Genomic DNA, 11,801 nt, shown 5'->3' on the forward strand with positions numbered 1-11,801 from the left:
AAAGCTATATATAGGGGTTGGTTATATTCCGCACATTTCTCTATCACCTGATTGATAGTGTGAATGTGATCTATTGTTGAGTAGCCTTTACGGAATCCTGCCTGGTCCTTTGCTTGACAGAAGTCTAAGGTGTTCCCGATTCTATTTGCGATTACCTTTGTAAATACTTTGTAGGCAACGGACAGTAAGCTGATCGGTCAATAATTTTTCATGTCTTTGGCGTCCCCTTTCTTATGGATTAGGATTATGTTAGCGTTCTTCCAAGATTCCGGTACGCTCGACGTCATAAGGCGCTCGACGTCATGGTCTATAAGGGGCATTAAGAAAAGCGTTTAAATTCGAGAAGAAACCAATATAAAAGAACAGAAAAAGAAATACCTATATTTTTCTTTATTTTCTACACCCACATCATACCTTTACGGGAATTGTTAATTTATCTGGCGATCCTTTAGATAAACTGTGCAAACATTCTTCGCACATTCTTTTCGTTCAGTTGTTGCTCCATTTCACAGCTAGGTATGCTTCTATCGCAAACTGCCCCTTGACGTCTCGGTAAATTGTTTTTCATATTTTTTCTAACCTTTGCGACCTTTGTGAACCACCCATCTCCCTTTCATCCACCCCACAGATAAGTATCGGTAAAATCGTCGACTAGCAAGACGGTAGACAATTTTACGACGTTCCGTGGCGAACAGTGAACGGCGCCGTCAGTGATCAAGAAATGGGATGTAATATTATCAGAGTGATAGTAGCCATGGAAACAGCTGCAACCATGCAGCGAGGACAGCGCTTCGAAGTTTCCGCAGAACCATCAGAAGTACGTTTGCCAGTCGACGTATGTGCTGTTCGTCATGGCTTCTCAAGGCCAACGGCATACGCTGTGCGGTTTTGCTCAGGAACTGGACTGGAGACCTTTACACTTCGTCGAGCCTATTCCGGCCCACAGGATATGCAACGCGTGTGGCGTAATCCCCAGTATTACTGCTTTTCTCCCATGCGAACACGTGCTGTGCCGCAGCTGTTACGTGCACTGCTTGGTCGACGATGTAGTACACGCCTGTCCGCTCGACGGTGGCCACTTTGCGGAAGAAGACGCTCAATGGATACACTTTCCTTTGGAGAACTTGCTCAGGCGCCAGGTAAGAGAATGCGAGGACGAAGAACTCGCTTCTTTATATTATCCTGAGATATTTGACGAAGTATAATGAGGTTTACAGAACAGTATGCGCGTGTGCTGCTGGAAATAGCGTTCCTTTCTCGCTAGAACGCTGGAATCCTGCGTGAGCTACCTTAAAACAACATAGAAGAATTCGCTTAGACTTGAACGATGCAGCGGTAGTGATAGTGTCGAGAGGCATAAACAGTTGTAGCCTAAATTCGGTATGAGCTTGTTCCGAGACTGAACGGGGTTGTAACTCTGAATTATCGGACTTGTGGCCAAAAACTACGGGAAAGTTTGTACAATGAGAAACCCCTATGAGCGTAGCCACTATGTGCTATACTGTAGCATTATTGGTTATGCATTGTCTTCTGCATAATGCCCTGTCTTTACTCAAATTCGCACCCGGCGCCGTAGTCGAGTAGCTATGGCATAGCGCTGCTGAGGTCGAGATCGCTGGTTCCAACCGGGCCGCGGCAGTCACATTTCAATAGAATACAATGGAAAACCGAGGTTTAGGTGCCCAATAAATAACCCCATATGATCTAAATTATTCCGCTCTACCCCGCTGCGGCGTGCCTCAAGGTGACATGATGCTATGCACGTGATACCGAAGCATTCTATTCTATTCACATCCGCCGGCGGGATATTGATTGCTATTCTTGCGTTTATGTCTTATTCTCTTTGTACACCTTGTTTTCTGGAGCGCGTCTTATGCGGCGACAGACGTTAGGTTGCACGTCGTAGTTACCTCATGACAAACTCATCTTCGTCCTGTTAACTATTTCGTTTGGTCACTACAGTCACAAAACTGACGTACAGTCTTTCGATTCTGTAACAGTACCGTGCGAGGGCCGACAAGCCCACCGGCCAGCACCTTCTAACGACGTGAAGCGACGAGATCAGCACGAGTAGTGCATACGCGCTACTCTTACTCTAAAGTTTTTAGCTGGACTTGTTTGTTCATCTGGCTGTTGTTCATCCTAAAGGAGTAGGAGAGGAATGAGGCAGAACGTCGCGCAAAAGGAGGGTACGCAGAGGCGCGCTGGATTTACTTCTTCTGGCAGTCCCTGCAAACTCTGTGTGCGCCGCGCATTTACCGGGTTCGTCTGGCGATCAAGAGGCCGTACGAGAAGGAGCAGCAACGTAATTGGCGACAGGGCGAGCGCGAGTTGACCTACCCCAAGTCGACAGCAAGCGCCAGGCACCAGATGAATGAGACCGGCGCAATGTGCGGGATAGGTGTGACCACGAGAGTCACGCAGAGCGCACTAGGCGGCTTCGGACGCACAATTCGGGTGTGTCCAGCAAGAAGGCACAGCTTAAAAACTCCGGAACAGCACCCATACGCTTGCGTTCACGAAGTGAAACGTCGGTATAACTTCTTTTGCAAAACGTGATTTTTTTTCTTCATGGTAGTTCAAGCTGTCGAACGGTATCAAACTTTGAAAAACAGACGACGAGGTCCGCTAAGACAGGTCTGCATGAATCTAATTTTAAACATGTGCACCACAAATGCGGGAAAACTGCAAAAAATAAATTATTCTCAGACAAACATGCTACATCATCTATTTCTCCTTTTTTGCGCTATTCATTCCGTATCGTACGGTGCATACGGGCTACAGCGGCATTTGTTATACAAGGAAGCTTTGATTGAGTTAACCGTGACAGGGCCGGTGTCAGGCTTGTGGGAAGAGGCTAGCCTACAAAACATGCGCTTCGAATAAACTTTGTGCGCATGCGCTCCTCTTGCTGATGTCGTCATTGGCGCCGTTAGAAGGCACTGAACGGTTGACCGGTCCACGCTCGCGCAGTACTGTTAAAGAATCGGGAGACCGTACTTCGGCGGGGAGCAATAGGCTAGTGATTAACACGGTAAAAAAAGGATGTGAGTGACGAAGAAGTAACCACGGTACAACATGTCCTGTTCTTTTATTTGTAGATTGAAAAATACAAAACAATTAGGCAGGCACAAATGACATGTTGAAATTAAACAAACCAAGTTTTCCTAATGCGAATAAATAAATATCCTGTAGTCGATTATATTCAGCACGGCGTACTGCACCATAGGAATTGCCTACCTGCCTGTGAAAACTGCAAGACAGACTTTCATCACGTAACACAAACGACCACATTTTCCTGTCTAGGGGTCTAGCTCCATGACTGAATCCAAGGCAGGCAAACCGACTAGTGCGCGCTAATCTTGCCGATAATGAAGCAGTAGAATCCACTTTACACGTTGATAGACAGACCTAGCAGATCCGCGAAATCCTAAACCTCACCAAATTACGAATCTAAAGGGTAAAAAAAAGTTTGCTTCAATAAATCAATTTTGCTCTTTATGACGACTATTTATTGCAATGGGGACACTTAAGTATCATTTGTGCTATCACTGAATGATTTGGTACAAGACAAAGCCAGCGGCCTGGAGAGCTTTACAAGCTGTATGGGTAGAGAGCCGCACCCAGTCAGCCACAAACAGGAAACTATGGGAGAGCACACAAATTAAGCTTCGTTTGAAAAATACGCGGGGTTCATTTTGGGCCCCTATTACAGCAGGATCATAACATTATTTATATAGCCAGCAAGCTCTTATCACTAACAGGTATACTTAAATCACACCCCTACGTCTTCCCAAGGTGCGCACAATTTGTTTTTATTCCATTGTTTGCTGTTTGCTAAATTATTCGCATTCGAGTTGGTGTAAGACCACTCAAACAAACCTTACACATGTTCTCAGGCTAGTCAACAATGGCCTCGCGTATTGATAGTTTACCAATTCCTCCTCTTAGTATTCAGCGTTCCATAAAACTTGTAGTAGTGACAGTAAATAAACTATATCGAGTAAAACTTGCGCATGACTACACTCTTGGCATTAATTAGCCTTTTCAGGCCAAACAAATTCTTACTAACAAAACTTTTAAAGTGAGTTATTATTGTAAATCGATCTGTTATGATTCTTCATTCGGAGACTCAACCATGCCAAGTGTCCTGAAGGTTCCTTTAAATTCGGTAGCCAACGCAACGCGTGATGGTCATCAGGGCGAAATTTCGCTGTAGTCCAAATGATGTCGAGGCATTCCTTTTCGGTCGTAGAATAATTGCCTTGCGCGTTTGACAGCGACCGGCTAACATAAGCTATCGCCCGTTCAAGTCAGTCCTCTGGACTAGGACGGCAGCGAAGCCTAGGCCAGTGGCGTCAGTGTGGAATTTTGTATCGGCGTCCTCGTCGAAGTGAGCAAGTACCGGCGTCGACAGCACGAATATTTTAATTCTTGAATTGTGTCGGCCTGCGGCGTTTCGCACTTGAACTCGACATCACATTTTGTTAGATGTATGAGCATCTCAGCGATACCTGAAAAGACATCGACAAAGCGCCCGTCATAGGAACACATGCCAAGGAATCTAGGGCCCAAACAATGAAACTTTCCTTTCCTTCGAGCGCTTCCTAACCTTACGTGAGGCCTCCTTACAGCGAAGGACCGATGGAGGAAGCAAACGTACTCTGAAAGCTCCCTTCACCCGTCCTCACCTAAGGAGCGGTTGCCGCATGCCTGGGTTCGAGATTATCTCTCACAATCATTCCGCGAACACCATTATTCTAATAAAAAATGTTGTATCTTCGCCAAATCTTTAAATTGAAGAGCTAATATAGAGAAGCGTGGATGCTTTGTTCTAGTTTTATTTACTAAAGCTAAAAAATGTTGCGCATTACAGTGCAAAACTTGATGTGCTCCAGCAACGCTGGCACGCTGGCGTCGTGCAACGCATAGCAACGCCTAGCAACGCTTTCATGCCGCACGCGTGACTGAAATGAACATGCCTGGCAAGACGTACCGTGCTCGCGCTTCTCCGCAGGTGGGCAACAGCGCGCATGCGCAAGCAAATGCTACGTGGTTAAGCAGTGAGGTGAAGTGCTCGTTCAGGCCCAGGAGCGGCGTAAGAACGCATGAAGGTAGCTTTGGAGCTACCTTATGCTGAGGAAGCACCAAGGACGCCTTCACCGTGGGCCCCTCAGTAAGGAAGGATTCAGCTTGACATAAGGTAGCCTCACCGCAATGAAGGCTTCCTTACTGACGTAAGGAAGATTTCATTGTTTGGCGCTAGGTACTGCTTTCTTGTCAATGGACAGGCTGCTAGAAGTTTGCGACCGCAGCTGTCTTCTGCGGATCAGGGCGGTCTGCATATTTGCTGCTCACATGGCCCAGAGCAGAAGCTCGTCGTAAGCGAAGCGGCACATTTCCGTGTTCAGAGTGAGCCCTGATTATTTCATGGCTTCTAGTACGTGCGCAAGCCGCCTAAGTTGACTGTCCAAATGTCCTGCGAGGACATCGGCGTAATCCAATTAAACAAGACAGGTCTGCCACTTCAATCCTGCTCATAGTGTGCGCAAACGTTGCATTCGTCGAGTGTAGTCCAAATGGCGTAACCTTGAACTCATAGAAGTCGTCTGGCGGGATGAAGGCGGCCTTTTCGCGATACCGATCATCCATTTCTCTTTCAAGCAAGCCATGATATCCATTGACCAGAAGTATTTAGCATTGCGGAGCCGATCCAAAGCGTCGTTTATCAGTGGGAGGGCATATACGTCCTTCATCGTGATTTTCTTCAGTCGACGATAGTCGGCGCAGAAACATAGGGAACCGTTTTTCTTCACCAAGACTACAGGAGATGCACACGGGCTTTTGGACGGCTGGATCATGTCGGGGCGCTGCATTTTCTTGACTTGTTACCTTTATATATTCACGTTCTGTAAGGGTTCTGGCGGAATGTTCGAGTGCACTCCGATTATTATGCGATGCTTTGCAACTGCTGTTTGTCGAATCCACGATGACGTCGAAAAGTAGTCTTTATATCGTAGGATAAGACTTCTGAGCTCTTGCTACTTACCCTTGGCGATACTTGGATATATGTCACTCAGATTCGGTATCTATGGTCGTCGGGGTAGATGCGGCAGAATCGAACAGAACAAACGCATTCCTCGTTTCTACAATTTCCTCGATGTATGTGATCGTCATGCCTTGTTGATGCGCTTGAGCTCCCGGCTGAAGTTTGGCAGCATCACTTTCGCTTGCCCTCCGTGCAGTGGAGCAATGTCTCTTACGACGCAAATTGCACGGTCGACAGTCGAGCAATAGACGTTGGTCGGCCTCGATGATGCCTTCTACGTCTGCGGGTGTTTCGCTGCCGACGGAAATAATAATGCTGTAGCTAGGCGGGATGCTGACTTGGTACTCAGGCATTGCATGGAGACTATGAGCGCTGTCCGGCGGTATCGGTTAATCGGATACAGTGGCCGAATGTGACTTCAGGACGATAATTGCGGGTGTTAGTTCAGGAAGCCCAGGTAATTATGTCTCGTGAACACAATTAGAGGATTACAAAAGTGGCAGGGTCATGAACAGAATTCTTGCCGTGCATATTCCAGTCAGTGTTATTAGGTGTCCTCCAGTGGTTTGAACCTGAAGGCCTTCCCATGCAGTTTCAACCTTCTTGAACTGGGCGGCGATAGGTCGACTCATGACGGAGTAGTTGGTTCTAGGGTCCACAGGGGCGGTCACTTCTGGCCTTCGAGAAGCACATAGAGGTCGGTGGTTCTTTGCCTTCCGTTCCAGTTAGGTCTTTGCGTCGGATCACTGTTGCGCCGTGCTATCCTGTGCCTGGAACGTAGCATCGTCGGGTCTTCTTTTGCCGGTTTATTCTTTGCTTCAAGCCTTCGTTGGGGTGGCGGCGTCTCGTTGATGTGCCTTCGAAAGGATCTTTTCGGCCTCTTCGTCGGGGGCGGAGGGTCTTAGCTAGTTCGACGAATAGCAAGCGCACCTCCATCGGTTGCTTATTTTAGTTTTCCGAAAATGGGCTGACGGACCCGCCCCGGGCTGGGTCAGTGTGTGGTCGGCGTTGCACCTACAGGTAGCTGGCCGGTGCGGCTCGCACGAGCATTTATTAACGAAAATAATAACGAATTTAACAACGCGTTCTTGTGTGGACTAGGCGTTGTCTATGGAACATTTAGGAACGCGATCCTAAGTTGATTATCGCTTTCGTTATCAAATGTTGGTGCCAGCCGTCTCCGGTGACGGCGAACTTCCCGTTGACCATCACAAGAGACAGCTTGCACGAAAATGTCTTCCACGGCTTCATTGAGTGGCTGCGTGTTAGTCAGCGATATCGCGAGGCTGTTCATCTTGTTGCGGGCGCGGAGCGTTGGCAGTGAACCCTCGTAGTCTCATCTGGTGGTATGGGCACCGACGGTAGACGCGGCCCGTTGCTCCACAGTGATAGCATAGCGGGCGGTGGTTGGGGCGCGCCAAACGCCGGTCTTCCTTGGAACGCAGTGCTGGGAGACGACCGCGCGTGCTGCCAGCGCCGGCTCTGGACGGCCGAAGTGCGGCGCTGAGGAGCCCTGGCGCTGGCACGAAGAGGGACCATGGCGGCGGACGATAGCTGACGGCGGCGTATGCCATCGCTTATGCTAGAATTGCGGGAATTCGGGCTGCACCTGAGGAACTCCAAGTAATCACTGTTGTTCCTCCTTGACCATGTCAGTGACCGAAGCCACCTGAGGTTGCGACGAAGGCAAGATCTTGCGCAGTTACTCGCACACAATGACCCTGATGGTCTCTTGAAGGTCGTCGGAACCGAGTGATTGGATGGCGCCCTGTGGTGTGAGCACTTGGCGGTTATTATGCGAAGCATATTTCTAGAGCTGAACCCAGCTCCTCAGGCGCGGCGGTGTCGCCTTCAATACCACATGACACCGTGACGTCACGACAGAGAAGAAACGGGGCTCCAATTCGCGCCGTCGCTCGCGCCGTCGCCTTCAAGGCTGACCCCGTGACACCGTGACGTCACGACAGAGGAGAAACGGGGCTCCAACTCGCACCGTCGCGGCGGTATATAAGCAGCTGCGCTTGCCTCTGCTAGACACTCACGAGGTGAAATGCCTCCTGGAGACAGAGCTGCTCGTTGGAATGAGAAGCGAAGGTTGCGGCGTGCTACAGACTGTTTCTAGGTGGCTTTGCTACGGCGCAGCGACTACGCGCCCCGCATCGGACGCGGTGAGCGTCGAGCAGCGCAGCGTTGGGCGCGACAACGAAATGTGCGCCTGAGCAAGCGCCGCACGCCTGAGCCGACGCCGACGACACCGGCTTTTCTGCGACACGAGCTGCTTAACGCTCTCGCGTTAAAATAAAGGCTAGTATGCTTCGCATCCTGGGCTTAACCTTAGCTAAGCCACAGCCATTTTTTTTTCGATTCTTCGTTGGCATATTACTTTTGTCCGCTGTATATTTATTTTTATATGCAATTCACATATTTGTGATATCGTTTTTCATTGCTGTGTTACAGTAGTAAACTTTATAGCTTCGTTTTCAGAAAATGTGTGATTTTTGTCAATTTTTAATAAAAGTATTTGCGACATAAACCGGAAATTTGAAACAAACGGTCACTAGATTTTAAGTTTTTGTTTTAATGCCACAAACCTAGTCAAAAGTGGTGCAGCATTTGGCGAGAAAAACGAATTCTCCTTTTACACGTATTTGGATGGGGCTCATGGGACGAAATACCCGCTGTCCGGCGTTATGAAACCAAAATTCATGGCACCAAAATTTGTATGGGGTCCAACCCACTCCCTGCGGTGTTAAGGCAAATTCAATTAAGACTCATGATCTTTTGTGGCAGTCAGTCTCGACTTGCGCTGTTAATAAGGGCGTTTGAAGTCAATTTCTTTGTACGAAAGCGTGAAACCGAGGCGAGGAAGCGTTAGCACCACCTGTGGTGTTAATTAAAACAAGGTAATTAAGATACAGCTAACAAAGGCACTCGAACCCACGATTTTTGGTGGAAGTGAAACTTTCTTGGAGATATGGGCAAACCAGCCATATGAAGTTGGATGCGTGTTACATTGGCGAACGTCGAAAATCGAACCTGGGACTTTTCGCGTTAATGAAGGTGAAGTTAATTAAGGTACTCTAACCAGTTGTATTCTTGACCTTTCGTTTGAATCGAACTCGCGACTTGAGGGGTTAATTAAGCTAAAGTGTTTATTCAGGCACAGTATAGGAGGACATAATTAAGGCACTCGTACCTACAACCCCAGGTGGGAGTCGAAACCACGTGGAGATTTGAGTTGAGTGAACCAGCGATTTCTCCAAGCTGGATTCCAATTGACATCGTGAAGGTCGAGAGTCGAACCAGTGACTTTTGGTGGAAGTCGAAATGGCAATATTTCGTGGTATGGTTAATAGGGCGGAGTTAATTAGGGCACAACTGATGAAGGTATATTTAATTAGGATTCTCTAATCCGCCACCTTTGATAGGAGAAAGGTATCGGGAAGTAACAATGCATCATAATGAAAACGCAAGTATTCTAATGAATGCCTCATGAGCGGGCAGGCTTTCGCCATCATCCTGTTTAGCGTATGCAAAAGTGAGTGACTTTTTTTCTGGCAAGAACATTGGTTCAAATCTGTGTGAGAGCTCCTTCTCGCTAACACGTCTTTTTCCACCCTTTAAGAGAACTACTTCGCTAAGGTATATCTTCAAATATGTTTTTTCGCGCTGCGGGGCCCTAGACAAAATATTGATTATTGGACAAAGTTTGAAGATGTAACCTAGTGTTTTAGCAGATGCAACAGTACTGTACAGGGTGCCCCGCCCAACTTTACCTAAGCTTTTCAGCGCAAAAAAAGAAAAACACAAAGAAATTGGTGCAAGAAAAATTTATCAAGCCTGGGATGTTTTGTGGTCAGTGGTCTGTTGATCAAACACCACAAGTCTCTTAGGATCCTATCGGGCAACGTGTTCTTTAAATCTTTTTTTTTCCCTGAACACCTTGGCCAACGTGCCCTGGGATGGCCTGTATATGCATCGTTGTTTAATATGACGGATTTATCGATAGCCCTTGCTTTTCGTTTCAGGTAAAATGCTGGAATGCAGAACACGGCTGCGCCAAGGTTTTGGCTGCATCAGAGCAAATCAAGCATTTTTGCGAAGACTGTGAGCACCACTCTTTGTCCTGTCCCGAATGTTCGAAGGTCGTGCTCCGTAGAGATGTGTGCGCGCATCTGCAGAGCAAATGCCGAGATTACGCGGTGTCTACGATGCCCGGTTCTTCGCAAACGATCCACAGTTACAGCCAGGAAATGATGACAGCTGTAAATGCAAGCATGGATGTGCGCGTAGGTGAAATGAAAGACAGGCTAGACCAAATTATGAGACATTATAACGGTCATAGTGACCGCCTCGACGAGATTTCACATTGCATGAACACGATGAAAGACATGCTGCTAGAGGAATCAAGTAGTGCACTTGAGAACGTTGCATCCCAAACAGCAGCTAGCATATCCTGGTCCAAAGCAATACTGGAAGCTTTGATTGAGCACAGTGAACAGTTGCAGGAGCTTGCACAAACCACAAACAATTCAAATGAAGCACAGATGAAAGCTTTAAAAGACACGAATCGAGCTTTAAGACACCTGAAAGAAAATGCGGCAAAGACGCTGCAAGCCGAATTACGGGAACGTTCGAAGGCTGACACCACTGCCCTCAAGAAAGTTTCAGACAACGTCGGTACGCTGGCGGAGACCTTCACGAAACTGTTGCAGGATTCCACGAACACAATCTGCACAAATCTGGCAGAAAGTAATGGTAGGATTGGGAAAGCAAAGGACCGTGCGGAACAAATTGTATTGAGTGCAACAAAACAAAAAGAACTCGCCCTAAGCACTCTCAATATTAGGCGATACGAGTTTTTTGTGAAAGAATTGAAAGCAATCGAAAACAGCGCACATTTCGCAGGCTTTCATACTTACAAATGTAAAAACATATACATGTCCGGCTATCACTTGTCCCCAGGAGTTGAACTAAAGAAAGTGGGGAAGCATCTATTCTTGGAGGCTATTTTACAGCTACACAAGGGAGTGATTGATGAATATCTTCAGTGGCCTTTCAATGAGAAAATTCAGTTGACTATCAAACATCCATCGACAGACAAGCAGCGCCAGTTGTCAGTGAAAGTGGGTGATTCGCCCAAGTGGTATGGAAGACCCGAAGAATCAAGTAACCCTGCAGCGCGTTTCGTCGCCATTTCATTCCGCTGGGATGACCTGAAGCATGAAGGATACGTGACGGACGACAGCATTCATATACTGTGGGAGCTTGTTCCAAAAGTCTTAGAGAAATAGCAATGACGAACGCTTTACGTATTTTCTGAAACACTTAAGCTGTTGAAACTGTTATGCATGCATATCACTCTTCCATGTACCTGTGTTGAAAATAAAAGCTTGCTTCGAGGCTGTATATGATAGCTCTTTTATATCTCTAAATAAAATTGACGGCTCGTTGCCAGTATGCTGGCTATAAAGTAGGGCCGAATCTTGGCATGTTTCTTTCGAAGGAAGTCCATTGTAGATGACTCAAAGTTGGAAAGGATGCTGTTGTATTACGTCACTTTGGCCATGAATGAACACTTGTTACCCTTAGAATATGGAAATTGCAAGTGAAAAGAAACGGGTTTCATTGCTGCAGAACGAATCCAAGTCGGGCGGAAGAATGGTGGTTTTTTTTTTTTTGCTATAGTATGTTATGCACACACGCCTTCCTCATAACTTTTCGTAAGCTCCTTTCAGACATACGATGCTTG

General features: G+C 47.1%; 1 long non-coding RNA gene across 2 annotated transcripts; it reads left to right on the forward strand.

Annotated features, from left to right (window-relative positions):
- Positions 1-468: 468 nt before the first annotated feature.
- LOC139050293 (uncharacterized) lies at positions 469-11,458 on the forward strand. 2 transcript variants are annotated; one of them, XR_011508844.1, is made up of 3 exons: positions 538-552; positions 629-1,139; positions 10,078-11,458. It is a non-coding gene; the product is annotated as an uncharacterized lncRNA (long non-coding RNA). The 2 variants fall into 2 exon arrangements; XR_011508843.1 differs by having other exon boundaries at positions 469-1,139.
- The last annotated feature ends 343 nt before the right edge of the window (positions 11,459-11,801 follow it).

This window comes from Dermacentor albipictus, chromosome 10 (genome assembly GCF_038994185.2).
Source record: "Dermacentor albipictus isolate Rhodes 1998 colony chromosome 10, USDA_Dalb.pri_finalv2, whole genome shotgun sequence".
Classification (NCBI taxonomy): domain Eukaryota; kingdom Metazoa; phylum Arthropoda; class Arachnida; order Ixodida; family Ixodidae; genus Dermacentor; species Dermacentor albipictus.